We start from the raw sequence: 27,821 nt of genomic DNA, 5'->3' as shown, positions 1-27,821 counted from the left end.
TATAACGGGTAGGAGAGAGCAGTTTCAGCCGTGAGTGAGTGCTCAGATAAATGGCGTAGCTAATTCTGTCAGAGATGAATATAAAACATACACAAGATGGCTTGTTTTGTATTTGCTTTTAAAAAAAAAAGAAAACTAACATATATCATGATTTTTTTTTCAATCATTGGTTTGTATGCCACACAGATGAAAAGCAATATTACTATGATGCCTTTATCAGTATTCTGACAAGGACTGCTTTCAAGTTAAAGACTGATAAAGAATGCCAACTTTTGATATTACTAGAACAGCCCTATCAGCTTTAATTTTCTTTTGTTTTCCTGTTGCCAAGGAAAGGCCATTAGAGAGAAATTATGATCTCAAACTGGTTAATCGAGTGACGTGCACTATTTTCCATAAACTGCCCTGGCTGATTTTTAAAGCTGTATGCAATCTCATTGCCAAGCAGGCTACAGAACGTAGTAGAATTTGCAAATATCAAATGTCGTCAGTCTTTAGGCCAGTAATTCTCAAACCATGGTGAGCTGTCCACAGTGTCAAATTACGGAGTGAAATGCACAAACTCATTCGTCTTGTTTGCCTGTACTTTTGTATGCACAGTTTTCTGAGCATGCTAGAGACCGCTAGAGTGTGCTCAATTATAAGCCTGGTAGGAAGCACACACAGTGGAGCATGGGGAGTGTTCAGGGTTGCTGGAAGTTTATTCTTTCCAGTAAATTAGCGAGCTTGTGCTCTTGTCATTGTAGATCAAAGTTAATTGACCTCATACCATTAGCATCAGCATAGTTAAGGCATAGAGTTTACGCAAAGAGATGGAGAATTTAAAACTGTAAAGTTTCATTTTTACTAGCCAGTCTGTGCACATAAATTTTGGCTTCGAGCTTCGGGTGAGTAGTGTTTGTGCAGACTCAGAAGATTTTATGCAAAAGTTAGTTGTGCAGAGGCTCCAGTATGTTCTGTTTCCAACCAGGGTTTGCTTTTCTTCCTGTCTCTTCCATTTTTCTGTTTTATTTCTTTCTACCAATTTACTAGTAGGATGAATGATCACCCACAGCATTTTCTATAAAACATAATTGACAGCTAATAATACTTTGTACCTCTTTAGCCTGGCATAGTTGATGTTTTCAAAGCCTTTACAAACATTAGCCGAATCAAGTGTCACCCAATCAAGTAGGCCAGTATTATTCATGTATTTTGACAGTTAAACTAGAAAACAAAATCAGTTTCCTTACAACCACAAGGTGTTTGTGTGAAAGCTAAGAAGAGAACATGTATCTTCTGACATCTATTCCTATGCTCAACCATAGAAAGATATTTTTTTTTCTCAAATACGAATATGATTATCATTGTGATTGAAGGATTGTGATTAACATTCTTTTGGGAATAGCTAATATGACTTCTTTATTTCTGTACCAGAAGCTTTCAAGTATAATATATCATCCTGAGTGCGTTATAATAGGACTGACACAAACAGAGAGTACGCTAAAAAATTCTTCTCTGAAGCTCAGCTGGATGTTAGCACAAATGTATAAGGAAATATGTGAACTGAAAGAGAGAAACAAAGAATGGTAGAGAAAGGTGAGGAGATGCTGACAGAACCAGCAGAAAATACAGAGAATGATAGGAAAAAATAGGAAGAAAGAGGAGACAGATTGGATTTATGCATACCCAGGATTAAGCTGTGCATAGGTACTATGCACAATGTAATAATTAGACAATATTTAGTAAAATAAATGTATAGTACCTAGAATCACAAAAGTTTGGAGTAAAAATACAAAACACATTTCCTGTCACGGTATACACAGACTCTGCTCTCACTTTTGGCTATTTTAAAATCATAATGTTAAGGGAATGGAAATATTCTGAATGTTCCACTGTTGTGATATGATAGTGCCATGTATTGCTGTTTATCAAATCACATCAAATCCTCCATCTGTGTGTTATTGGTGAATAGAAAAATATTTGGAGAGAAACTCTTAATTTACCAGTGAATACTAGCATTTCTGTAGAAGGACAGAGCTCCAGGAAGAAAATACCATGCAGAGAGTTATTCTAAACATAATCACCTTCTTTTTTTTTTTTTTTTTTTTTAATCATAGCATATACTTGCAGTTTCCTCTTTCAAGGCTTTGGTATTACAGAATAACTGTTGATGTTTAGACACTTTCTGCACCAGTGATTCCATCTGCTGGGATTCAATTGATTTTTCACATCTCAGCGTAAGAAGGCCCGGGCTGTGCCCTCTTGCCTGTGAGTGTATGTGGTGGCACCTGCAGTAGGGGATGTCAAAACAAGTGCTTTTAGGACAAGAGGAACAAGGATGGAAAATACCACAAAGAGCTTCCAGGTTTTGCAAAACTGCAGGCATTTTCTTATTTCAGAAGCTCAAAATGTGGATTTCACACGTTAAGAGGCTTTGTCAGGGATCTTTTCTTCTTACTAATGCTTAAAAAAATGCATTATTGTTCCTTAGATTGAAGAAAAATTTCTTCCCTTTCACACTTGGATTATATTCTCAAGACTTTAAGCATTGAATTAATTAATATTATTTTCTTATCCTATTAAAATATCTTCTTGGGAAGACCAGAAGTTTAAGCATGGATGTGGGAGCAAAGGGGTTGACGCTATGTTAACTGAGATTTGTCTTTCTTAATACATTGTGCAGTCAGGCAGTATTGGTATTAACTGCATTTAATTGCTGTCAGAAAACTTAAAATTTTTGAATAGGCTGAGAAGAAGAATAATTGTTTCTCCCTGGGCGCTGTTACTCTCTTTTGCACTTCTCTGATCTTATGGTTTCCTAATATATATGTGTGTGTGTATGTGTGTGTTCTTAACCAAAAAACAGTGAACCAGCAGTAGATGATGATTTATGGGTAGATTTACTGAGCAGCAAGATCTAAAGGGGCTGGACATAAAAACAACAACAACACCCTAGTACTTATAGGCCAACAAATTTGAACATGGAAGAGGCATGTAGTAACTTGGAATCTAAGAAGTTTTATCAACAAGTAACACGATGCTGGTAGGGATGAATGCAGATCTCCTAGGAAGGAGAGACATCATAAAGTGCATGTTGAAAGAAAGAATGTAGTCCATAGGGAATAGGTTAGAAGGAAGAAGTATGCTATGGAGATAGAGAACTGAAGAGAGGGTGGCCAAAAGCTGTGCCAAACTTGACTTTGCTGTTTGCTTGTATACAGAGTTGTTTAGCTTCACAAACAGAAATTGAACAGAGGGGCAAAGTTCTGCTCACTCTTCTCTGAGGAGCGCATACACAGTAAGCAGAGGGATGTGTGATGGCATTGCAAAGCAGCTCAACAGGCAAACCTACCCCATAAGTACTGAGAGGTGCTCCAAGTGGTGCTGTAATACCAGTACTTCCTTGTACTTCCTCCCTACTCCAAAATCTGAGTCCACAGATAATAATGAACCCCTCAGTGGGCTTGTTTAATTTGCTAGTGGAATAAACAATAAAAATATTTACCCATAAGCTCTCTGGCTTGCCATTCACAGATTTCTCTGCAGTATGGCTTTTATTTGTTTTCATCCCTTCTATGCCAGAGAAACAATAATCTCCTTGAAGCTAAGCTAATTTTGTTTGACCAGGATGCATATTTGCATTTGCAACTGAGAGGAGCCTAGATAGTTTGCCTGCTAGCAACAGATCTAGAGTAAGTTAGACTTTGTGTGGTACTGGACTCTCAGCCACAGCCAAGAAGAGCAATGTTCAGGAAAAAGTGGCAAGACAAGACTTGTGTCTGTAGAACTCCTACCTCTCTTCCTGTCTCATTTGGAAGATATTTCACAAATTCAGGAGGAAGTTATAGAAAGACAAAAAGAAAAAGCATAAAAGAGATAGTGAATGGTCTCACAGTTAACCAAGGTGAATTTACTGCCACAGAATTTATTTCAGTCTCAGTGTTCTTCAGAAAATTAGTGGTCATTTGACTTTAATCTGTCTAGCTTTTAGTTGTCTATGAAGGAGGAATAGTAATAATGTTGTTTCAGCTGGTGGAGGCTTTGTATGTGAAAGTAGGTGCAATCTCACTGTAAAGCACTGCAGACCTGGAGACATAAAAATCAGTAATTTTACTTCCAGTGGAGGAATGTGGAGCATGTGAATATAAGGTTTGGAATGATCCATTCAGTGAATAGTATTTAATATGTAAATGTTTGCTAAATGAGGCAGTAATTTTATAGGGAAAAGAGATGATCACAACATTTAGGATTGTAGCAAACTGCCATTTCATGGAAAAAATGAAGGTTGTTTAGGCAACCTTAGAGTCGTGTTTCCTTTTACAAATCTTACTGTGGATTTGTGACTGAACAGCTTAGCAATTCTTATGTACTTCTGAATTAGTACTGCATATATAGAGAAAGAGTTAGTATATGCATATTAGTATATGCATATAGAGAAAGAGATGGGAAGTTTTATTACTTACATATATATGTGTACCTATTCTTATGACATATTTTAAATACTTTGTTTTATGTGCATATGCGTAGTGCTTGGTGTGGAGTGTCAGCATGCAACAGCACTGTTCCACCCACCAAGAAGCAGACAGCAGGGTTCACTCAAGCTGTAGTCAGCCTTTGCTCAAAGTTTCCCTGGGCTCAATGCAGAATTATTTGAGCGATGCCTGGGGGTGCCAGATGGTGCACTTCTGGTGCCGGGTGCTATGGATGCCCACAGGGGCCTTTTGAGCATGAGTCCATGGATGTGGCCAGAGGTAACTGCTATTGCAATTACTCTAAGAAGCAAGCTTTATAAATGCCAGCAAAAGCGTTCATTTAAAATTTCAGTCTGTGTCTTTTGCTATGGTTATTCAAGTTAGAATATTGTAATTCTAGTTGAGGGAAAACACGCAAGTTAATAGGCTGCAGGCTCTGATAAAAACTGAACAAAATGAATTTTTTTTCACTAATAATATAAAACATTATTTCTTACAATTTATACAACAGAATGTGTTTGCTTCACGTACTGCTGGGCGTGTACCTCACGCTGACTGCATGGCTCTAAATTCTATGGAAGACATGGCACTTCAGGAGATCACTGGCTTGCCTCTGATACGAAGGCAGCTTCTGCTTTGCTTCTTCTCTCTGCAGTATAGCGTAGCTTCTGCGGCCCATCTGGAAGGAATAGTGGATTGGAGGGAACTAAAGCTGTAAAATGTGCACTGTAAACTCTATTATTTGGACAGTGCTTCTCATAATGTTAAAGCACAGAGTTAGGGTTTTGTTCTTTAGCTTTTTTTACACCAATAATGAGCTTTTGACATGAACGTGCAAATATAGTTCTTCCAGTGCATCTGCAGTTCAGCCTTATCTTAGCTCCTGCTTCTCTGAGGTTTATATAAAATTTGCCTGTTTCTTCCCTTTTATTTTCTGACTTAAGTCAGAAAAAAGAAACAGTCAAATTTTCTTCCTTTAAATACTGTAAATCAAACAGTCAACACATCCAAAACATATCACTTCTTTGAGTCTTTCCGGAAGACTCCCTGCTGTGCTCTCTGCATTTTTAAGCTTTTCAGCATCGCGAATGACAGCGATTTTTCTTGCAAAGGACACATTCAACGCAGTCTGTCAGCTTCTCCCGACTCCATTGCTTAGAGAGAATGCTCAGAGAGCATTGCTGTGTCAGTGGATGTTTGATAGCTGCAAGCGTTCAGGTCTTACTCAATGAATCCTTTACACACGCTTCTTGCAAAAGAGGAATAAGCACACATCCCAGTGTTCCTCTGGTTAATTTTTGCCATGCTCAACTTTGTTGGCATGCCACAGGCTGGAGCCACCGGAGCGATGTGGTACTGTGTGCCACTATTGCTCCGTGTGCTCCCTCTAGCGATCCAGGCATGTAAAACCTGCTTTCTGAGAGGAGAGAGCTGGAATTTCCCAGACGGCTCACAAAGCGTTTAATGAAGTGTGTAGTACAACCATTTCATTACAACATATTGTGTGCCTTTGCCTTTAATAACTGCATTCCTCATCTGAGAAGTCTCTGTAGCTTTCAGAAATGAATTACAGTAGTATTATTTTTCTCAAAATATATTTTTCCATGACAAGAATAGCACTTTCCTAAACTATTGTATTTATTAGCAACCTGTTACCCTCTGACACTACTGTCATTTTCATCAGCCTTGATAAAGTGAGTATCATTTAAAATCTCCTTAAAAATTATTAAACCATCTTTATTTTATTGGTTTCTTTTCTTCCATTTTCTTCTTTTTTTTTATTTCTTTTTTTTCATTTTTCTTCTTTTATATATATATATGTATATATATATATATAAACTGTGCATGAAACGAGAAAATAAGAAACTGTGAAAGATTAGCATTTTGATTCTGATTTGGTGGCAGACAGAAAAATCAAAGTAATCACCTGAGGGTGAAATAATTTCCTGTGGTCGGACAGTAATTGTACTGTCCTGATGAAAACCAGGCTCATTTTGAAGATGTTCTCCATCTTCAAGCTCAAGTATGAAGGTCGGCACTATTCCCACGTGGCTGCTGCAGCAGAGTTGCCCTTTTTTCCTGACAGTTTAGAGGCACTGAGTTTGTGGAAATGGAGGCCCATATATGACTTCTTGCTTTTTGCCTCTTCTTTGCTTCTACATGTGCCTACTCTCTTTGTCATGGATGTTCAATCCATCTCCTCTAGTATGTGTCACTATGAAAATCATCCATTGTGGAATTCAAAGGAGTTAGAAGGGTTGTGAATGAAATAATTTCATTTCTCATGGGTTTTTTTTTTCATAAATCTATTGAAGGAAATATGGTTTGTAAAAACTGTAACACAATTTCCCATTTCAGAATTCTGTCCATGGAGCATCACTGAACTGTTTTCCACGTTCAGTTTTTGACAGATATTTGAGAGGGGAACCTCTTTGTAAGTACAGCTGCAGCTCGGCTTCCCCTGCTCATGGTGTGAAAGTCATCCTATTCATTAAAGCCAAATTCTGCCTTCTTTGGACAAACACTAATTTCCCACGAACTTGATCAAATGCTGGGACTGACTGCAGCAGCCTCCAGTTGAGAGCCAATGTCAACAGTTCTGTAAGTGACTGTGTGGGCACACAGTACAGTGTACAAATAACATTTAATTCTGGTGCCAATTGGGCATTTCTCACATCACTACGTGTAGGACTTGGTCCTAAATTTTCAGCATCCCAGACAATTAAAGGAACTATACCACGGGCGACTGAGAGCCTGCTCACCCTCAGTTCTGCTCCGTATGCACAGTAACTCTATTAGGTTCAAGGAATATTAAGTCTAATCTGTGTGTGTGAGATTAATCTCTCCATGCACAGTGAATCTTACTGGCCCAGAAACACAAAGTGATTTGTGATTATTTTATTAGCAACCAGTAATTCTACACTGAAACCAATCTATAGTGCAAACAGTCTGCAATTAACCTGATGACAACCATTGTCCATTGCCATAGTATATTAATATCTCCATGCTTTCTGCTAAATTCTGACTTATTTCATTGCTGTAGTTGAGAAGGGGGAAATAAATTTTAAAACTTCCTATCATGAAGAACCAAGGAATTAGGGCAAGCAAAAGAAAGTCAGTGACAAGGCTTCTTATCTTCCTAATCTGAGAGCCATTAATTAGCAAATGCCCAGCTCTAAGAAAATTATGTAGATTGGCTTTCCTGTTCTGGCTGGAGACTGGGGACAATGGAGATCTGAAACCAGGAAGGATTGCAGGTCCCCAGAAGAATATGAAGCTGCTGAGTGGATTGCTCACAGCAGCTAGAGATGAGTATCTCTAAAGGAATATGCAGAAATTGCAGCAATGTTGCCTTCTCCTCATGGCAGCGATGGAAGTAACAAAGCTGAAAGCAACTTCAGTAAACTTTAAAGAAGGGTGACAGTGTAGATAAGATCTGATCTGAACACCTTAAGCTTTTCTAACTCTTGGCTGCTTCATTTAAAGAAAAAAAAAAAAGGAAAAAATTATTTATGGCTAGCAAATACAATTGGCCCAGCAAACAAGAAAAGTGCCCTGCAGAAACCCATCTGAAGTTCGTGGGACTCATTTCTGAGGTGGTGCAGGGCGACCCTCATTTAAGGGAAGGAAGAACCAGAAGGGATTCAAGCATCGCTTTTATTATAATCACAGCAGAGGTATTTAAGGCTTCTTGACCCAATCATGCACCAGTGGGGTCTTACCTTTGTTTTCTTTGCCTCTGCATTAAATTGGCCAATAGCTACTTTGTCAATGCTACTGTTTGATCAGAACTTGATATCTTTTACATTGTTTTTAGTATCATTAGTGCTTTGATAAAAGTGTTTACCACTCCCCAACAAATTTTAAGGTAACTCATGCTGAACCTGCTCTTATATATAAGCCAAATCCAAAGAAGTTCTACTGGGAGCTGGATTTGTTGAGAATGTAAAGCCATAACTTCCACAAATTTAAGGCAGTTTCTGTATAAATGTAATCTTGCCTGCTCCAAAACTCAGAAATCAACAAGAACTAATACAATACAAGTGTTAATCTTAAGAGTTTCATCAGTCAAGTGATTCTCCAAAGCAAAGGAGCAGCTCAAATACAATTTTAGCACCTCTGCCTTTCAGAACTCAGTTGGATGTAATGTCTACATCAAGGAGCTGGCAGGATGAAGCTAACTGGTGTGAAAAGAAACCACTCCTTCTGAAGAAGCTTATAAATACCAGTTGTCTGAATCTATTGATAAGCATGGACGCATTATTAATGAGGCCTGCAGCCTGCCTAGTGCAGCTCAGATGGTTCAAGCATTTAGTAGGAAGTATTTCTGTGAAGTGCTGCATGGAATAATGACAGTGTCTGTCTTAAATCGAACAAATGACTGTAGCAAGCTCTGGGGAGGCTCAGAGCAAGCAGATGTTTTCCAAGTGAAAGGCAGTGGGGTACCACCTGCTGTAGGCAGGCAGGAACAGTCCACTAAATATTGACTTGTTAATAATTCAAGACAGCAGGAACCCCTAGTTCTTCAAGCATGGCACTGCCCCTTCATCATGTGGCTTTTCATCACCCTAATGAGGTACTTGAAGAATCTGACACTGAAGTGTCTTGCAGACGTTCCCCAAAGACTGGGACTCAAGCTGCTGTAATTCTGAATAAGTAGTGCACAAAATCAAGAAAATTTATAAATGGCAGGATCAGTGCATTACCTGAATGTTGCTGTTTGTGGCACATTGCTGCAGAGTGACTCAGTTTGTGGTCTGTACTGTTAATGGGGTGGAATGCGTGTCTTTTATAACATTTCTCTTGCTAAAAGTATTTGACATTCCAATCTATTACAGACATGTTTATAGCTTTTCTCTTTTTCTTTTTCTTTTTTTTTTTCACAAAGAGAAAAAGAGTTCTGTGAAAGTCTGCAAGAGATTACTGGTAACTGGAACATCACTAATAAAAATCTTAGTAGTGTGTATCTGGGACATCCCCTCCTCCCTTATTTCCACCTTCCTCATTCACATTAAATCAGCATTTCAAAATGAATTCTCTTCCATTGGAACAATTAAAATTGAATAACCAATGAAAAGCCCTTCAGAAGTCAGCAGAACTATGCAGACTTTATTGACTTCCTGATTTACTGCCAATAGAAGCAGTTTGCCTTGCTTGGACACTGCAGCTTTATGACGAAATGCAGGAGCTGCTGTATTAGCAGTCTATCCAGGTGATTCTTGCTGTTTCTTCTCTTTCAAGATGTGACTGTAAGGCAACTTTCCCACTCATTCCCAATTCTTTTTTCTTTATTTTTCTCCCTCGAATACATCATTTCTCATTTGTTTTGAAATGGTTCTTAATGTTCTATTTAGGTGCTTTTTTTTTTTTCCCAGTTGTCTGTTGATATAGAAATCAAACCCGAATTATTTGCAAACTTCCTAGCATACTTTGCTGCCCCTAATCAAGCTGATGAAGACATCATTTTGTGAACAGTTTGAATAACTCCAAGTGTAGCTTAATAGACCTCTTGCAAAACAAGTGATTCTCTGAAGTGAGTATCACAATCATTATACACCGACAGGCCAAGTGACTCTTTTGGTTGTGATGTTTAAGTCAGGGAGAGAGGGAGAGTTCATTAGTGCTGCTATGAAGAGGGTGCTACATCAGTGCCACAATGTGTGAAAGCATCTGTGACTTGCCAGTGCTGACCACCACACTTTATTTATGGAGCTATGTGTGTGACTGCCTGCTGCCCTGTTGTTTCTGCTTACAACCTCCCAAGTTTTTTTTTTCACTTTAACAACCTCAAGCATGTGGTTCATGAGAGATCTTCTGCATCCCCTGGCAGACATGGTCTGACATATTTCTTCCAAATTTTGACACACCATGAAAGTAAAAGCTGACTTAGATCTGGCACAGCTAGGTCATTTCTATTCATTGGCAGTGTTTAGATTTGTAAGGACTTGAAAAACAAACTGAGCTGTCTCACAGAGATTATTGAAGTTGCCCCCACTGCCCAAGAAACTATGTGCTTTCTTCTGTTTGTGTTGTTAAAACTTAGCAATGTATACTGTTCAGTCCATGGTGGTTGGTGAAGGCTGGAAGTGATTGCATGATTCTCTGGAGAGAGAATCCAGGAAATTCAAAAATTATTATTCTTGGGGAAACAAAGGAGTTGAAAGCCAGGATCGGGGCTTAGACTACAGCAAAATGTAAATAGGTCACAGACCAGTGTAGGAAAGAAAGCTGGGTCTGGCTGGTTGCTTTCCCAGTAGCTCATTTCCTTGGAGGAAACAGCTCCTGCTTTCACATGCTTGCTGTTCCTCAAACTCAGGCCAACAGGTAGGAATTACATTACATTACAACTGGTTTTTTTCTGCCGTTCCCTTTCTCCTTTTCAGGCAAGAGGAGAATTTGTATTTCTCTTACAACAAGGATTAAGTTTAAAAACCATTTGGATGTGGTGCTCGGGGACATGATTTAGCAGAGGTTTGTTAGAGTTAGGGTAGTATGGTTAGGTTGCGGTTGGACTCGATGATCTTCAGGGTCTTTTTCAATCTGGGCAATTCTCTGATTCTATGTAGATTTTGCAGACAAATTGCATAGTTAATCATGTTCAGTAATGTTTTATGTAAAAAAGAGGGAGAAAATAGTTCATATTACATAAATTATGTTAAATAAAAAGAGGGGAAGACTGAGACAGATTGTCTGAGATAGTCTGATAGTGAGAGAGAAGGTGCCACAAAGGACACTGATACAAAAAACAGCCAGTCATTATGTCCTTGGGCCAGCCTTGCTGCAGTAACAGACAGCGTATTGGATAAGTTATAAAGTTATGCTACTGATTTATTTTTTTAAATTAATTTTTCACTTTATTCTACATCTGAAATGGAAGTTTTTCTTCAGGATGCAAAATGTCTTGTTCTACCCTGTATTTATTCCTGATCGGGTTTTCCAAGAATTGTAGCTGGGTGACAGAATGATTAGCACTTGTCTTAGGACTCTTCCATGGTTTGGTTATCTAGGAAAGATAAATTGTTTCTAGCTTTCATTGCATTAAAAAAATGGTCTCTACTATTGGTAGTACAGAGAATGTACTTCAGTAATTCTAGCCTGTTTCAGAATGTTAAAGACTTACCCGTTTGACCCCATTATTAGATGCAGAAAAAAATAGGTGCTAATTCCACCTGTTACATAAATATAAAATGTAAGTTAAGATCCTATGATATCTATGGCAGAAATCCCACTGATCTCAGCAAAACTAAATTTCAGGACAAATGTGTTTAGCCTGTAGTACATAGTAAGTAGAAAAGGGTATTTAGTTGAAAGTATTTTAAGAATGTTACAGCAAGTGTATGCTTTGAAATGTGATAAATCAACTGGCTAAATATTTTGGAATATGTGTTTGAAAACTGAACTTCATGGAACACAAATCTGATCCAGTGCAGATTGACTGAAAAGCTTTTGAATGATAGGAACTGTATATGTATGTAGTTGGCTTTCCTGTCAATACATAAACATCTTTATTGCAAATAGCAAGCTTCTTACCAATGTTCAAAGGAGGGGTCTTGTTGAAAGCAAACTGTGGAATGGAATTGAGTGATGCTGATAAGATTTTTTGAAACATTTCTGCTTTTGCTGTATTTCTACATTTGCTTGTGCCTATGATATGAAGGACATGGGGATGCAGAGAAACTTGCTCGTGATTCTTTTGTTTCTAAGTCTTTGCTAATTTATTTAAGCCTCCCCAAATAAAATAATAAAAATTAAAAAATAAGGTAGATAGAACACTGTATGGATAAAGCGTAGGTGGGAAGGTCTATGGTTTACCACAGACTCATCGCTAATAGTGTTATTCTTTGACAAAACTTAGTATGTGAGCAATGTGAATGGACAACTGGTTTCTGTAACGTATAATGTGAATCAACTGGCACCTACAAACAGCCTATCTTAACAGACAAGACAGCAAACAAAATTGAATTAGCAACTGTTGTCAAAGATTGACAGTATTGTCCCCAGATTTATTTTCAGATAGGTACTCCTTTCAAGGTGTGTGAAGACGAAGTGGCAACAAGGTGTTTTTCTGGCATACAGAAGTGTTACTAAACACTGATAATTTTCTGCTAAGTTAGATGATGGAATAAACAGCAGTCGGTTTTTCTAAAAATATTGCTGTGCATTGTCAGATCTTTAGATGTATGTCAACAGAACATGACACTATTGAGGAGTTAAATGCATGCAGTTTGCATGTTTCAATATGCTTCACTAGAGGAAGTAAGAAATTGCTGAATTCCTCACCAACATTTCCAAGTAGACAGGATTTAAGGAGGAGAACATAATAGTGTTATTCAGGAGTGCCTTTGATCATGGGAAGCTTAAGCTTTTGAAATATCTTGCAACTGGCTAGCTTAGAATGAAATTTTTAAAGGCTGCAAGGATCTTAAAGCCTTCAAAGGTGTGCCTTCTGTCAGAAATCACAGTGGTTACTCTGCTGTGTGGGGGAGGCTTTGCTAACGGAAAGAATACATGCCTTGTGTGTCGACATCAGCACCTTACACTGCCAGAAGTAGCGTCAGTAGATTAGTTTTAAAAGCTCATTGAGCTCTGTAGCCACTGGCCCAGTAAAGCTGCTACAGTCCCAACAGCTCACCTACTAGGTGAGTGTGTTGAGGTGGAACGATCCCTGCAAGGGTCTGAGTAATATGACTGTCAATGAGGACTTCCCCACCTCTGGCTATCTGCTCGGAGTCAGATATTGCACCACCAGAAGTAGCAGGGACATAATAAAGTTTAACAGAGTGGTTCACTGTGGTTTTAACCAAGCAGAAAACACAGCACTCATCTGCCAATAACTTTAATATGATCAGAAATGACACTCCAGAAGTGTCCTCTCCATCAAAACATCTTTTCAGTGCTGAAAGGGGATGGAATAAAGTATGTCTTTGCATTAATTCTTTTTTTTTTTCTGTAATTAAATCTGTAAGTAATTTTCTGATGTGAAATCAGTTTTGATGCCACTTTGTGCTTCACGTTCAGTTATTCACATGAGTGCTCCTCTGACAAAGGACAAGAAAAGTGGGGTATTTCTGCACCGTGGTAGTGCATGGGATTGCATCTCTTGCACCCACACTTGCTGCCCTATTGCAGACTACACCTGCTGCTCCATTTTTTTTGGTCCTTCCTCATGTCTCACTTGTTTTTTTTTTTCCTCTGAAGAGAGAATAGTGCTATACAATGCAACAGGTTAGGAATGCTTACATTCAGTACCACCTCTCAAATGGATCCCCATTTTCTTTAATTGTATATCCCGAGCTTCTTACTACAAAAACAAAAATATCCTCAAAATTTAGGCCATTAGACATGCAAGTGCTTGTGCTGATTTTGAAAGTAGGTTACTCATATTTATTTGCTTTTCTAAATGGAAAAGAAGCCTGCTGTTCTCTTGGGACACCTGGAATTGCAGCCCGCCCTGTTGTTATCTCCTTCTAGTCCTGTTGGTGACTTGTTCTATGACATTGGACGTATTCCTTTCTCAGATTTCCAGGTGCGGAGTGTCATTTAAGTTATTTCATGAAATCGGTTACATTAGCTTAAATTCACACTAAGAATCTCATCTTCTGACTGCGAAGAAACTACCCACTAAGTTGTATTACAAAAGGTTGCTGTAAGAACTCATTAGGAGCACTGTTTTGAATATAGAATGCTTTAGAGGTGCCAAATGTTTTCGTATCATGGTCAGGACTTTTTAATACATTATAGGCAAAAATGTGTTATCATACATCTACACCAACCAGTCACAGCCAGTTTTAATCATAATTTTTTTTCTTTTTTCTATTAAATATACTTTTCAGTTTGCATATGGGAATAATTTTTAAAATGAGAATTTTCTATCCACAGAAGAAACAATCTTGTTTAGCACTGCACTCCTCTAATGGTAGGGTACAGCCTCCTTGGGAGTGGGAGTCAGCGATGTCATTCAGCACAGACGAGTCATCCCATCTCCAGGGACACTGTTTTAACAACTGCCTGTTCCTGTTCCACACTAACTTCTCTTAGGGCAAGTGTATTTTTGTTGAAGGTTTTACCAGTATACTTTATTTTTTTTGTAAGAGCTTATCAAATGAGCAGGATGAAGCAGCTGAAAAATTTTTGAATTATAATGCCATGATTTTTGCTCCATGTGTCCTTTATTAGTTTGGTTTTTTTTTTTCCTTAACCCTAGAGATTTAGATTTTGTTCCAATTATTTGAACCATCCAAACTATCTAATTATCATAGGTCAGGAAAACATCATCCAGAATTTATGATTAACACAGTTAAAACTACATTGCAAGGCACTACTGAGCCCACAAAAGGACAAATCTTCAGAGTTTTTTTATATATATAAAAATATATACATATTATTAATTTTATATTATTATATTATATTAATATTATATTATACATAATAAATATAAATATAAATATTTGTATAAAAATATATATACATGCTAGGAAAGGCAGATATGGATGTGAGCAATGAAGAGAGCTACAAGCTAGTTCTCCTCATGTGTATGTGTGTTAAGGGAGCAAGAGCTGAGGGCATGATGAAGCTTAAATATCACACAGAAGAAATTAATATAATCCATGACAAATACATGTTGTCATCAGTGAATGTTATGTCTGAGAGAGCCCGAAGACAGAAATGAGGCAAAGCTTGTAGGACAAAGTAGTGCTGTTCATTAGGCCTGAGTTTGAAAATAAAGAGAAAATTTCAGGTGTATGGACATCTTTGTTGTACTTCTTTAAGGCACTGTAAGAAGGCAGATCTATTTCCCAGTCCAGCAAGGGCTGAAGCCTTGCAAGCTGCTGGCTAGTGGGGAAGGTTCTCTTTAGGGAGGCCACCTAGGATATACTGAAGAGGAGAAAAGTGAGAATGTACAGGGGAAGGGAACTTCTGTAAAAAAGAATGAAGCTCTGTACTTGGAAAGATGATATAAGCTGTGCTGTTTGCTCTATTAAATGTCTGTTGGAGTTTTTTAATGGGAAAAAAATCATAGAAAATGCTTCTATGTTTCTTTTCAGTGACAGTGTAGTTTAGTAGAGTTGATTGGGCATTCTATCACCTTACAGACATTACAAACATTTCTTTTTTGCTCAGCTTTTGTTCAGGACCGATCACTTTATTGCAAATTTCGGCAGTGACTGGATGCTTCTCTCATTGAACTGTCCATTGCAAATGGGCTATTTTCAGTATTATACTTCCTTTCACTAGCAATTTTAGGTACTTGATACTACCTTTCCTTAATTGATGTGTTGAGAAAAAGGGTTTTAACAGCAAATGTAATTGGTCAGCAAGAACACAGCCCCGGATATTTAACCTGGTTCTATGTTCTATTACCAAGTATTTTTTACCAGAAAAAAATGCTCTTACCCTTTCTTTTCCCACCTTCGTTTTTAAAAACTAGTACATTTTAAAGTATATCTTAAATAAGTTTGTAATTTTGGCATCTTAAGGTGCCAGAGCAGAGAAATGAAGCATAAATGAGAAACATCAAAAGTAACTTAGAGAGAATTTTTTTTTTTAATATTAAAGCGATGAATCACAGGCCAAATTAACAAGTAAAGGAATCTGCCTATAATGAAATCTTTTTTTCTAACATAACACTTCATTATAAAGGGAGTTTTTCTATAATAGTAGCAAGTGTAATTACATTTTTATATATAATTAGGACATTATTATCATTTCACCATATCAAAGTTCATTATAAGACATCTCCAATGCATTTTTCATAGAGCAAAAATAAAAAGAGAACAGGGGTCCTTCAATTAGACTAGTATAAGGACATCCACAGAGACTGAGGGAAGCTGATCAAACAGCTTAGCCCAAAAGGGACCAGGTAGGAACTCATCACTGCTCTGGCATGGGGAAGTTGTGCTTTTTCACATCCTACTTGGTATTAATTATACTTTTCACCCTTCTCATATTCCACTCCATTGTTTGCAAGACAAAAATGTCTTTATAGTAGTAATCTACCAGAAGGGAACATAGAAGATAATAAAACCTTGATATCTGTACCTTTAAGTAGAGAACTCCTTTGCCGTACTCAGCATGTTGCTGTGATGTCCAGGAAAATATACCACTGTCATCAGAATGACATGCAGATGGAAGACAGCAAGGTCTTTTTGCATTTTTTACATTAATTGAAAAGTGTTTGAGTTCTTTTGTGTTTGTTTGTTTTTCTAGTTTGAAAGTGACTTGATCCTTTCCTCTCTCAGAAATCCCATTCTTCCTGAGTATAGTGATGATTAGGAAACTGTTGAGAAGGGGCAGAAGTGCAATCAAAAGTCATGTTGATTGTAATTTTGGATTGAACATTGAAAAAACTGTGTGCTTTGATTATGCTCCATTCTTTTTTCCTCTTCATGAGTTAATTGTCTCAGGCAACTATACATGTAAATCCCTGCATGCTTTTGTGATTGACAGAAAAGGTCAGTCCTCTTATCAAACGCATGCACAAGTTCTCTGTTAGAGCCGTAGGATGGACTGTGTTTAATTCTGAATTAATGTTAGGCTGAGTGTTCTATATTCCATTTATCTGTTGATCTAGAAGCAGGCTAAATCACAAAGTAGGAAATGAAATATTTCTAGTGCCGTTAAAAAATAAAAATACAACAAAACTGAAGTCATTTGAGAATCTGGGAATGAATTGTAACGAAATTCTAAAAAGGTGCCTTTGGACATGGCAACTGTGTTTGTATTCTGAGATTTGGAAAGGGAACAATCGCATGGTGTTGGACTGTGGTGTATAGTATTTGTCAGTGTAGACGTGTTCCCTCTCTGAGTTTGCACTGGTGCATGTAAAATGCTTACTAGAATGTGAGAGCAGCTGGAGAACTAGGGGACTAATATAGACCTGTGAAACAAACTATGAAAACAGAAGTGATTTAAACGATGATGGATAGAACATTCAATTCATCAGAGAGGTGCCTAACTCCAGTGCTTACAAATTTTCCAAGCTGAAAGCACCTCAGCTCGGTGATTAAGGTCAGGCAGTTCAGAACAGTGCAAACAATGCTTCCTACAGAAGGAATGCACAACAAATAAAATAAATAAAGAGTGGCTTCCACATACATTCTTCCAGGTTGCTTCTAAGCTAAGAAAAAAATAAGTCTATATTGAAAGTGTTCTAGGTGAGGATGCTTTGTCTGTGGAAAAACCAAACAAAACCATAAAAGCAATCAAAATACACCTCCTCTTAGTTTTAACACTGTATTACTGGCTGATAGAAGCAGAGCTAGAAGAGATTTTGGCTACAGAAATGGCTTGTGCTGCCAATACACTGTTTGCATTAATCAAAGCTTGCATTCACCACGTTCTCCCTGACACACCTGTGCTGGCAGAAGGCTGCAGTGCAGATGGGTTCATTGATAAGGCAAGAGGGAAAACGTGTGGCAGCCCTTCCTCTCTGAGACCACAGCTCATTATGAGCCTGTTCTAGAGGTGGTCCCTACTCAAGGTATTTCTCATAAAAACTTGAGGTTGTTTTCTGCAAATGAGCTCTAGACAAAATCTAACTTTAGAAGAATTATGGTGACCCCAAGTCTTACTGGCTTTACAAAATTTAGCAATTGCCAGAACGTAAGCAACCGCCAGCCTGCCTGCCCAAATGAGAGCTACAGAGAGTTGATAGTTGGCATTTTATTTTGTTCATCTCAAATGACAGCTCTGGTTGTGAAACAATACTTTTAATTTCTGTACTTTTGGAGATCCCTTCCAACTCTGTTCAAATCTGCAGGTTGTCATGCCTTGAACTGCTCTGGATCATGAGATCTTAACATGTTTTGCTGAGAAATAGTAAAATAAGGCATTATTCTCTTCTCTCCACTGCAACATGGAGACAATTAGCTATTCGCTCCTGACGTAAGGGTCATTTCCAGACTCATGTGCAAGTTTGTTCTGACACTGGTGTTCTCAGGGTGTAAAACACCTAAGTGCTAGAGGCCAGACCAGGGCCAGTTCCATTGCAGTGCGCAGCTTACTGGTGTGACGCTGTCGTGCCAACAGCCCTGCTCCCCATGGCCTCTCTGCTACCTCCTGCCAGCTGCCAGACATCACTCCCTCGGGACTTGGAACCAGCTTCTGCCTTTTTAGGACAAGAGTGTAACCCAGGCAGAACATGCTTAAATCACATTGATTTTCTTATGTTTCACTTGTCTATTTTTTCACTTTTCCCTGTCTTTTCCATCTGTGCATCTTCTGTGAGTTATTTGCAACTAGCCTGGGAGTCTCTTCTGTTTGCTTGTATTCCTTTCTTCTTCTCTCATTTCCTCTGAAATTCAAACTCTTCTATATAACCATCTCTGATCATCTTTGCTTTCATCCCTGACTGCTAGATATCACTAGGACAGTTGTCCTGTGAGGACAGAAATCATGCTATAGTTGTTATAAAATAGGAGTACTATTTGTTAGGGATCTGCTAGTTCTCCTACTAGTCACAAGCGCTGCTAAAAGATATAAACAGAAAACTACATCTGGAGTTATAAGCTCTAATCTCAATTCCATTATAACTACCATAGCCACAGGAGTTTTATTACAAACAATGCTTTCATCTTAATAGCGCCTCCATTGGTGAAGTGAGAGAGCAGCAGCAGTCAGGGGGTTTAACTGATGTCTTATTCTTTCCCAGAGGACGACTTCTTTGCTCTAGAGAAAAACTTAGGAAATCACTGGGTCCTGCTGGAACAGTTGGGATTCTTCCCAGCTTCACTGGGTGAGATGAGAAATAAAACAGGAGGTAGGAAAGACCTAGATGGCAAGGGCAGGAAAAAAAAATACTTGAGCATATGTAGACAACTGCTAACTCACAGCCATCTTTGTAAGCTTTCTGTAAACGTTAGAACACAACTGACTTCTAAAGCAAGTCCAAAATGAAGCAAGAGTAGAGGCCTCAGTTTCAAGTTACATTGCATCTGTATTGTATTGCAATTACATTGGTCTGGTGTAGGGGCTTCCTTATGCCACTGTTAAGCTTTTCAATTCTTGCTGCCATTTCAAAAACGTGGAAAGACTCTCTCCCTTCCTTACCAAATCAGCCAAGACAAAACTCTGAAAGCATTATGCGCTACACAGTGGCAATGAATAGCATCTGAGTGACTGACTTAGGAAATAAAACCAGTTAATTGAATGCACCGTATTTACTGAGAGACTCTTTTTAACTGCTTTAAAAAAGGAAAATATGCAATTCTGCTTTTGTAGTACAAGCCAGGCAAAGCACCATTTTTAATCCATCACTGTGTACACCAAGTAAGAAGTTACACAGATTTCATATTTTATTAATTACAAGAATCTCAATTATTTTGCTGCACTCACAGCTGGGAAAAAATGGTGACGTGAAAAAGTCCCAGGCTTCCTAAACTCCTGCTGCGCCTTCTTCACCTTGCAGAGCAGCTTCATTCTTCAAAAAATAGAATAAAATATTCATTTTTAAAAAGATGAACAGAACATAAAAATGATTCTGCACAGATGAAAATGAGCGAAACCCACAATGAGAGGAGGAAGATGAGACTTCTGTAGCATTATATTTCTGAGTTTCTGAGGGAGCAGTGCAATAGCTGTTGTTTAGGATATGTCTGTGAAGTCTTTGCAACAGGATGAGAAGGTGCTCTGCCTGCAGTCTGGAGCAGCTGAAGCCAAATAACAGCATTTCTGTAATGCTGATCCACACTGCAGAGCTCACTGCCTCTAGGTTCATCGCGGCACCAGCCTTTGCTGCAGGATTTCAAGGTGGAGTAATCCATGCCTGATCAGCTCAGAGAATGAGCAAAGCAGGCTCTTATCTGTCTGAAAGACTGCAGATGTCCCCATAGTCATTTATCACTTCAGAGACTGGCTTTCAAAGCATTTATGCAGAGGCTGTTTGCCCTTTGGCCTTTCCTGTAAAAGATTTTTTGCACTCACATAGATGCACGGTGGCAGTGCTGTGAATTCCTGGTGCAGGAGTGCTGAGCTAGAGGAAATCAAAACTCAGTGACCTGGTTAAGATGCTTAGAGTCCAGTTTCTTGTGCTGAAAACTTTAACACTTGGACTTCTACCTGAAATAATTTGAATTCAATTTTCTGTGGCATTGAGCATGGTCACAGCTCAATCTCATCTGTAGCTCATCTTTTGGATGAAGAAAAGCACAACAGGATGAAATAGAAACCTGGGCATCCAGAATGCAAGGGACCTGTGCTGGGGGCCACTTATACGTGTTTAGTCAAAACCTGTGTCTTGGCTTTGCCTCTCTGTAAAGTTAAGGATGTTAATAGTTACATCGCTCAAAAAATGGATTTGGGAGACTTCAGTATTTGTTGAAGCCATGAGAAGTACTCTCTCTTCTGCATAAAGCATGTTCTTGGGAGGCATTCCCTGGCCATGTGTCCCTGTGTTTGCACATGCTTGGGGTGAAGATCACCACAGCTTCTGGAGCAGTTGTCTGTAATTTCCATTTCCCAAAGAGAGCATTGTTTTCCAGGAGTAACAGGAACAATAGTCTGGGTCCTCTCTCCTCCCGAGGGCAGTTCTGTTCTCCTGCTGGGATGGGGTTTGCCTGCTGCTTGAAATAATAGATGAATTAACCCACTTTTCTCTCAAACAAGTATTAACATGGTTCTCTGCAAACTCAAGTAGGCATCATTTTATTTAATGTAGATCATATTCTGCAAATTTTCTTGATGGCCAAAAGCACTAGAAGAATTTTATTTCAACAAAAGCGGTGATCGTGTTGAAGTCATAGGCTTCAAGAACCTTGAGTGGAAGATTCAGACCTATTATTTCATACGCAGACATGAAGCATGGTGTACCTCTGTGCAGAAATACATGCCTGGTCATGGAGGGTTTGATGGATATGAGAAAAGAAAGGGAGATAATGCACCCATCATCATTTTGCCACTAGCTAAAACTAATTTCTGCCATGTTTCAGTGGCATTTCTATCATATCCTTCCTATTCCTGATATTAAGACGGTCTCAAGCTAGCAGTAAGAGAACTTTGTGCTTGGACTGACTCAGACTTTATTTTTTTGGAGGAGAGATGGGTACTTTTTAAAATCACTAAGGCTAGAGATATATGGGATTCTCCAGAACTCACCACTAGCAGCCTTCTTTCCTAGGAGCCCAGGAGGATGAAATGATTGCTTTGATGGACATGATAGTGTGCTTCTAGTGAATATTACTGGGGAAAAAATAGAGAGAGTCTCTTTTTCCTGTAACTGTTCAGTACAGCCAATCTGCAGGTGCCAAACTAATGAAGCATTTCTCAGAAAATTCCCAAGCATACTACAAATGCACTGGTAATCATAATATTGTGTGAAGCCTTACCCAATTTTTGACCAGCTAAATTACTGCTCAACTCATTTATTTAATAGGACAAACGATCTGTAAAATAAACAGAAGAAATAAAATCAAAGTGCAAAATATGCATCTTGGAACAAAGCTATTAAGAGATTAGAGAGATTCAAGGACTGTAGCGTCTGTCAGTACTGAAACTAGATAAAATGATTCAACAGATGCATAAAATGCTTCCAGTATAAGCAAGTGAGAGAAGATAGTTAAGAGACAGCTCTTCAGCCGGGTAAGCAACATGATAGCTGGTGTTAAAGTGGCTAAGTGTATTTGCGTAGAGCAATTCATTTATACAGGATGGTACTGAAATGAGCTCAGTAACATATTCCTGCAATTGAGGAGATAATATTTAAGTTGGCAGAAGTACAGATTATCTCACAACCGTGCAATTTGTATTAAGCAAGCAATTACTTACCCTACTCTCCACAACATAGAGTAGAAATGGATGGGTGAGGCAGACAATTTGGATTAAATTTGCTGGAAAAGAATATTAATGCTACCATCCGAATATGCTAAGAGGACTCCCTGGGATAAATATCTGAGTGATCAGCATGTTCAGGTATGTTAATTTGAAGTTAGCAGAAAATTGAGGTAGGTTATGTCTACAGAATTCTCCTACTTCAGGGAGAAAGCAGAAGTGTAAATAAAGGGAAGAACAAGGGGAGTGAGGACTTGCAACCCTGTAATACAGTGGTCACCTGCTGTCTGATGTGAATATAGGCTGAGCCTGGAAAGCATAAGGCAGTGCAGCAGCTGTCCATACCCAAAGTATGTCCTCTTCCTACCGAGGAAGGAGAGACTAAGAAATTACTAATGTCTGTAGATTATCTGAATCAAATTGTTTAGAAACATTCAAAGTGTCATTTGAACAGAGGTGAAATGCAGATATGAGTGCTTCAACTCAGTGTGACCAGTATACTTCGTATATGTAATACTATATATAAGCTTGGAGCAAGTGGCCAGCTATTAAATGTACAAATGCTGGGTTCTGAAAGTAGGCATGAACAAATAACTCAGTGTCAGAGAGAAAGTGTCTAGGCTCTTCCTTCTACAGCAAGTACGCCAGAAATTCTACACCAAACATGCTGGAATTGAATTAATAAAGTAATGAATTAGCTTTTCAAAACCAAAATTCAACCAATTACATTTTACAATTCTAAGACTGAGAATCAATTTGAAAATCATGGAATCACCATGGTTGGAAAAGACCTCCAGGATCATCCATTCCAACTGTCCCCCTATCACAAATATAACCCCACTCAACCACATCTACACCATTCTTGAACACCGTCAGGGATGGTGACTCAACCATCTTCCTGGACAGCCAATTCCAACACACAACCATTCTGTCAAAGAATTTTTTCCCAATGTCCAACCTGAATGAGAATGACATTTTTTAAGAAAAGTCAGAACTTTTCTTAAAGCTAATAAGAATGACTTCAAAATGCTTTCAGTGCATGCAACTAAAATGACTATCTTATATTTATGCCACTAGTATGCCCTAATTTGGATTAATCCAACAGCAGAAGGATTACAGTACATATCCGACATTGAGAGCTGTAGAATTATGACGTTGTAGTAGAATGTGTGAACTTTTCAGCCTGCAAAAAATAGAAAAATGTTTAAAGTTCTCAGAATCAGTCAAACAGAAAAATTCTGATATGGTTTTAAGAGAGACCAAAAAAATCCAAAGATGTAAACCACAAGAAACAACTGAATATTTGTCATCTTGACAGTCTGGGAGAGAAGGACCCCATGTGATAAGTTTGTGGAACGAGGACATCTAGCCGTTAGTCGTTAGAATGCCTGGTTCACTGAAAAACTGAGCCCTGAAGAGCAAGAGCAGCTCCCAGCTGCAAGCCCGGTTGCTTGGAAGAGGCAGAGTTGGCACACAGTCGCCAAACATAACCCAGGCTAGCAGCAGTTGCCTGAGAATAAGGGAGCTTTCCTGTTAAAACTGAAATTGTCAAATCCAAATTTCTTTATTGTATCCAAAGCAAAAGAAAAGTATGAGCTCAGGAAAAAAATTGCATGAGGTGGTAGGTCAGAAAAGGAGGTCTAGACATGTTAGTCACTGGCCTCTCTGCAGCCTTGCCTTCAGTAGGAATTGTTTGGTTCTCAACTGCAGAAATGTTTTGTATACTTTTGTATTGAAACTTTAGATTTCTAATTAGCATCAACCATGGATCTGAGCTGACATTTCCTAATTACTCTTCTTCCAGTTAGCTGAACAAGTGTGGCAGTGCTGTTTAGATTAGGTTTGTTCTGTTTCACCAGGATATTTTAGAACAATGTGATTATGCATGGTTGCACCTCACTACTGCTATCATGACAAGTACAGAAGTTAAATTATGAAGCAAACGTAAGCTTTGAAGAAATTTTTATTTAATCTGTATTCCCCTGTTTCATCTGCTCATCCATCCAGCACAATCTGCATCATTATTAACCACACCATATTTCTAAAAAAAGAGTATAAAAAGTAAGACATCTGTGTTATAACATTAATATATTCAAAGGTTTTTACTTTCATCTTCCAGGCATTAACACTGTGTAAGTGCAATGTAGGCGCAACTTACAGCATCGATGAGATACCACAAGAAAAACGTACTAAGTGGCAAAAAAGAAGTAAAAAAGAAAAAAAAAAAAAAAAGATATGAGTAGACTGAGTATTATGTAAAAAGAGGACTTTTATTCATAAATAGAACACTTTCGCCTATTGCTCCTATATACCTTTATTTCTAATTGCTACCACAATTTTTAAGGCACTGAGGCAAGCCTCCAGCAGTGTGCTGAAGGTGTGTTTGTGCTGTTATGCCCTCTGGCTTTGCTGCCAGCCTATTCCCTTAGATCAGAGCCAGAAGGCAGACTGTTTTCGAATACCGATCACCTCACCCGGACCTAATCCTTTGAGTTCTCTTTGGCATCTATTCCTTCTGCCAGTTTCCTCTTCTGTTCCTCTCTTTTCTTCTGAAGTTGACAACAAAGACATCCTCAGGGCCCTCCTTGATGTAAGACCACTCTTGATGTTGTTACAGTGTGGTTTTTTTTTTTTTGTACCCTAAAGTTGTGCTACTTTTATATTCAGCTAGCACAATATTTGCACACCAGAAGATAAAGAAAATGAGAATATGTTACACAGAATGATAGTTTCTTTTTTATTTGTACACCTTGGTCCTTTCAGTGGAAACCTTTTTTCTTTTTCTGTCATTCATCTACATACCTGATCAAGAACCTAAAGGTATCTTTTTACAGGCTGTGCTGCTTATATACCTTAAATTGGCCTGACCTGCCACTTTTAATTTTAAAAAGATGGCTGTATGGGATGTGGATGAATATGGAATTTCTATGAAGCACAAAACTTTTGAACGGTTCCTGTCCTCTGTGATAGTGAGTTTTAAAAGGGAAATCTCCAAAGAGCTAATTAGTAGACAAGTAGAGCTCAGGCTGAACAAAGCTGAAAAGATAGCAGATAACTAAAAGGACCTGGCCATAGCTGACAAAAATCAAAGCACTGACAGAGAGCTGGCAGTAACCTTGGGCTGCTAACTGACAGGGACAATAAAAAAAGCCTCTGAGTGTGGCAGAGAGTGACAGCCACAACCACAGGCTCTCTGAAGAGCCTGAAACCTCCACCAAAAAGAAGATATAATCTTCTGCCTGGCAGCACCATGCACAATTCCCTCCCATTCCAAACTGGGAAAAACTCAGCTTGTCTAAATGATCCTTCTGTGTGGACATGAATCCAGAATGGAAACATCTAAGGCTGGCACGTAAAGTTTAATGGCAAACGTGTGGTCCGATGGGATGTGTTCATATGCCTGCAAAAGTCCAAATTTGCTTAGAGGGACAGTGTACAATTTCTTTACCTACCCTAACACATTTGCAGGAGCAGCCACATAACTGCTTGGCTCTTACTCTGTAAATCTTTGTGAGATAAACATATTACGTGCCGTGAAAGATGTGTTCCCTGAAATGTAATATAAAATGAAAACAAAACTAACTTGTCTTCACGTGGCGGGGCAGGGAAGCTGCTTAGTGCTGCATCGTGTTCATAGTAGAATGAGCATAACTCGATTCTATGTTTTGCTTAATACGTGGTGGCAATTCTTGTAGTCTCCATGCCCTCACTGATTGTGAACAGCATTTGCACACTGTGATCAACAACCTGTGAAGCCCCTTTCAGTGAGTAATCATTCACAAACTAAGATATTGAGGGAATGTGCGCACATAACAGGTAACATATTAGACCAGCAAACATGCAAATGATTTATGCAGAAAAGCCTCGGAGACTGTTTCACAAAACAGTAGGGATGGTATCTGCAGGGAAATGAAGGCTGCAGAGAGCATTTCTGAAGTGGTACCATAATTCCTGAAATCACACTGACAGGAGTTTGGGTGTCGCTGTTGAGTTTCTTCGTGTTAAAACAAAGATTCTAAGAATTTACTTTCACATCTCAGTGTTCTAGCTGCAGTCAATTTATTTTCTTCCATATAGTGAAACAGGGCCTGACCTTTTCATTGGGGGCCAGTTTCTCATATCCTACAAGCCATAGTGAGCTCATTGTATAATAGTAGACCCCATGAATTAGGGCATGAGTCATAGGAACTTGTAACATAATTCCTTGGGAAATCTTTCATTTTGTGGAAGGGATGATTTTAAGGTTAAAGAAGAGATTAAGATTTCTTCATAGTCTTTAGAAAATCATAATGACACATAGTAGACCTAAAGTCATCAAGAGGCTGCACAGTTGTGGATATGTGTATTAACCTGATCTTTAAGCTAAAAGGTCAGTCCTGAAGCATTGTGCATGTATTTAAAGCATTAAATAAGGCTCAGAAGTAATATCTGCCCAAAGCAGAAAAGTTCATGTATCTCAGTACTATTATTTCAAGTTACTTTAAAAAAATCTGTCCCATTTTTTTAAATTAAGACTTCTCTTCAACAGTTTCCATCTATCTACAAGCCAGAACAAATCCAAAATCTCAATGACTTTGAACGTGATTTGAGCTTATCTAAATGCCAGCAGCACTTAAAGAAATTGACCTGCCACTTATAAATCTTATAAAAAGGAGAACCTTTTGCTTCATTTATATCTGTAATTTCACTTACCAACCTCAAGACTGGGAAATTCTTTTAGATAGAAATTTCATTTCTAAACCAGAACACACAGAATCTTCTTAAGAGAGCCTCTGTGTGATAGAGCAATTACATGTAACAGGACATCCTGCAGGCAGCCCATAATACACACTTGCTTTCAGAACCATGTTCTGCATAAGCATCTTGATTAAAAAACAACCATGGGAGCCTTTGAATGTTCATATTTTTTTTAAGATTTGCCACCTTTTTACATTCAACTGAAACAAACTTTGGCTATGCTTCATTTCTCCTCCTTCTCAATCATGTCCTTCATTCTCAGTCCTTGGACTGTCCTGTCCCCTAAGAGTTTTCTTTTCCCTTTCATGCTACATATCTTACTGTCTCTTTTTAAGCCTTTGAGTTCTTCTTCATGACTCCCACTTTCTTCTCTGCAGGTGTTCCTCATTCCTTGCCTATATAAATTTCCCCTGCATGGGATATATTTCCCTCTCCTTCCAGTCGGAAAGTAAGTTTACTTTCCCAAATGTGTGTTCTTTATTCAGTTCATGACACAAGTCTGTAAACAGATATGAACCAGAATGTCTTACAAAAGTCAGCAAGAATAGAACCATTTTAGGCTTTTTTGCTTATTCATCTTCAATAAAATTTGCTTTGACCATTTTCCCTCTCATTTCCTCAAACTGCAGCATCCTCCTCTATTTTACTGCATTGTATTAGAAGCTGCCCTCACTTTAAGATTCACACCTTTATCCTATGTTCTTACACTGACGGATCTGAAGAGAAAAGCTTTTAAAATGTGCTTTTGTTAATCTTAATGGTACAATTCCTCACTAGCTAAAGGGCTGGTGGAAGTTAGAACAGTAACATGTATGTATATTAAAACCATCTTAATTTGGTTTTGGAAGGTAACGACATTATATTCAG

The 27,821-nt window shown here is 38.4% G+C and overlaps 1 protein-coding gene across 9 annotated transcripts in view; it reads left to right on the top strand.

The window, feature by feature from the left end:
• TTC29 (tetratricopeptide repeat domain 29) overlaps window positions 1-27,821 on the top strand; it is a 238,501-nt gene that overhangs the window by 48,879 nt on the left and 161,801 nt on the right. The gene's annotated exons all lie outside the window — the stretch shown is intronic.

The sequence above is a fragment of the Gallus gallus genome, chromosome 4 (genome assembly GCF_016699485.2).
Source record: "Gallus gallus isolate bGalGal1 chromosome 4, bGalGal1.mat.broiler.GRCg7b, whole genome shotgun sequence".
Taxonomy (NCBI): Eukaryota; Metazoa; Chordata; class Aves; order Galliformes; family Phasianidae; genus Gallus; species Gallus gallus.
Note: the sequence above shows the minus strand (reverse complement) of the source record. Positions and strands in the feature narration are given on the sequence as shown.